The sequence below is a fragment of the Apium graveolens genome, chromosome 5, assembly GCF_009905375.1.
Source record: "Apium graveolens cultivar Ventura chromosome 5, ASM990537v1, whole genome shotgun sequence".
Classification (NCBI taxonomy): domain Eukaryota; kingdom Viridiplantae; phylum Streptophyta; class Magnoliopsida; order Apiales; family Apiaceae; genus Apium; species Apium graveolens.
In genome coordinates, this window is record NC_133651.1 from 73,720,872 (window position 1) to 73,723,391 (window position 2,520).

General features: G+C 40.0%; 1 non-coding gene across 1 annotated transcript; it reads right to left on the reverse strand.

The window, feature by feature from the left end:
* Positions 1 to 2,153: 2,153 nt before the first annotated feature.
* On the reverse strand, positions 2,154 to 2,260 carry LOC141662529 (small nucleolar RNA R71). Its single transcript, XR_012550640.1, has one exon. It is a non-coding gene; the product is annotated as a small nucleolar RNA R71 (small nucleolar RNA).
* Positions 2,261 to 2,520: the final 260 nt, after the last annotated feature.

Below are 2,520 nucleotides of genomic sequence, written 5' to 3' on the forward strand. Positions count from 1 at the left end.
TTGATTCCCTAAAAATAGAGATATTGATAAGTGGCATTTTATACCACTTAGAACGTCTTAAAATGGCTTAAATTGGTGTCTTGAAATCAAGTATTTTGTGTATTTAATGCGTTTTTCTAGTGTTTATGCATTTCAGGGTATTAGTTGCATTTCGGGGGAGGAATCATCAAGAATAAGCCTTGGCATGTGTTCACCACTGCGAGAGGAAAGGAATGGGCAGATTACGGCGAAGAAACGGAGCAAGCTTGGAATTTTTCCAGTAGGGTCCTGCGCGCCCGCGCAGCAATGCTGAGCGGCCGCGCAGCAGCCTGCGCGCCCGCACAGAAATGCTGAGCGGCCGCGCAAGGTCGGGGAAAAAGCTGAATTATTTTAGACTTCTACTTCTGTGTGGCTTCCAACTTCTATGTAATCTGAGTTTCATGGGACTATTATATAGGTAGATTTGAGACGTTTTCATAGAGAATATTAAGGAGATTATGTTTTAGATTGTGTTTTACGCAAGAAGCGAAGGAGATAAGGAAGAAGACCGATTTAGCACACCGCAACGAAGAGGAAGCATATATTCTTGTGATTCTTGTTTCGTTGTAACGTTGGATGCTAGTTTTATTGCTTTGACTTATTTACTCTTGTGACGTACTCTGTTTTAATATAATTAGTTTAGTTATTATTTTCTTGTGTTTATTTATCATGATTTCATATGAACCCATGATGGCGATGAGTTCTATTACGGGCTAATCGTGATCATGGGGTTACAATGGATTTATTATGGAATTCTTTAGTTAATTGTTTAATACTTTAGTGTGTGATGATTGCATGATATCTAGTATTGGTTGCGCGTATTCGTCTTATGTGCGTCGCGAACATATAAGATAGGGTGTTAATCTCTTGTGAAGCGATGGTGGATCTTGAGATTTAGAACTTGCCATGCTAGCATAGGTTCATGTACGTTGTGCATGATTAGTGGGTAACTCTAACAGTTTTATTTGCCCTATGTAATCAAAAGGAATAACTTGTGCTTAAATCGTTGTGTTGTCAATTTCTGTAGACATATAGGAACTCAACATAATTGATGACTATTCAACTTCTATCTTAATTGTGGATGCTTGGTAGAATGGTATTAGAACAATGAAAGTTGGCTTTTATCAGTTTCGTGTTATTCGATTAATGTCATCACTGTCACATGCTAAATGTAATAACAATGGCTATAGAAGGAAGTAATAATGAAGTTGTGATCTCATGAGTGTTTTATTATTGATAATTTGAAGTGTTAGTTAAGTGGTTAATTAAGTAGTTAATTATAGTTAATATTTGATCAACAATTTTAAGTGTTATTATCTTAACATTGAGAAGTAATCATACATTGGTGAGTGAGTTTAATTAGACAATAATTTAGTCTGAGTCTCTGAGGGAACGAACTAGAAAGTATTCTATATTACTTGCGAATGCATATACTTGCGTGAATATTAGTGCGTGTTTTCGCCCTAACAAGTTTTTGGCGCCGCTGCCGGGGACTCGGCGTATTTGTTTAGTTTATGTACTTACCATCATTGGTCATTAGGACTCAGTGATTAGGACGTAGTAGTTACTTACTCTTTTCGGTTGTGTTTCAGGTACTTTAGCAAGCGTTTATGCAAACTCGTTCTCGTGCTCGCAAGAGGACTTTAGATACAACTGAGGAGACAAACGAAGTTCTTGATATTCCGGAGAAGTTAGATTTTGAGGATTCGGATTCAGGCGCTGAGCAGAAAGAACCAGTAAACATGGGAGATCGTATTGTTCAAGCTGATCCAGCTCTTATGGATTTTTCTCGGCCTAAAATTGATGATATTCAGTCAAGCATCCTTCATCCGGCTATTCAAGCTAACACCTTTGAAATCAAGCCGGGCACTATTCAGATGGTGCAGAATTCTGTTTCTTTTGGAGGAGCGGCAACTGAAGACCCCAACATGCACATAAGAAATTTTGTCGAGATCTGCAGCACTTTTAAGTATAATGGCGTGACTGATGAGGCTATCAAGTTGAGGCTTTTCCCATTCTCACTGAGGGATAAGGCTAAAGACTGGTTACATTCTGAACCAGCTGGGTCCATCACTACGTGGCAAGATCTTGCGCAAAAGTTTCTGGTGAAGTTTTATCCAATGGCAAAGACTGCTGCTATGAGGAGTGCTCTTACTCAGTTTGCGCAGCAACCTACAGAATCTATGTGCGAGGCTTGGGAACGCTACAAGGAAATGTTGAGAAAATGTCCACATCATGGAATGCCGGATTGGATGGTAATCACTGGTTTTTATAATGGTTTGGGGGCCCAATCTCGGCCCATGCTCGATGCAGCAGCTGGAGGAGCCTTATGGGCTAAAAGCTATACTGAGGCGTATAATCTTATAGAGATAATGGCTGCAAATGAGCATCAAAACCCAACTCAGAGGATGACGTCAGGCAAGGTCGCAGGTATTCTGGAAGTTGATGCAGCCACCGCTATTGCAGCCCAGCTCCAAGCGCTATCAATGAAGGTTGATTCTC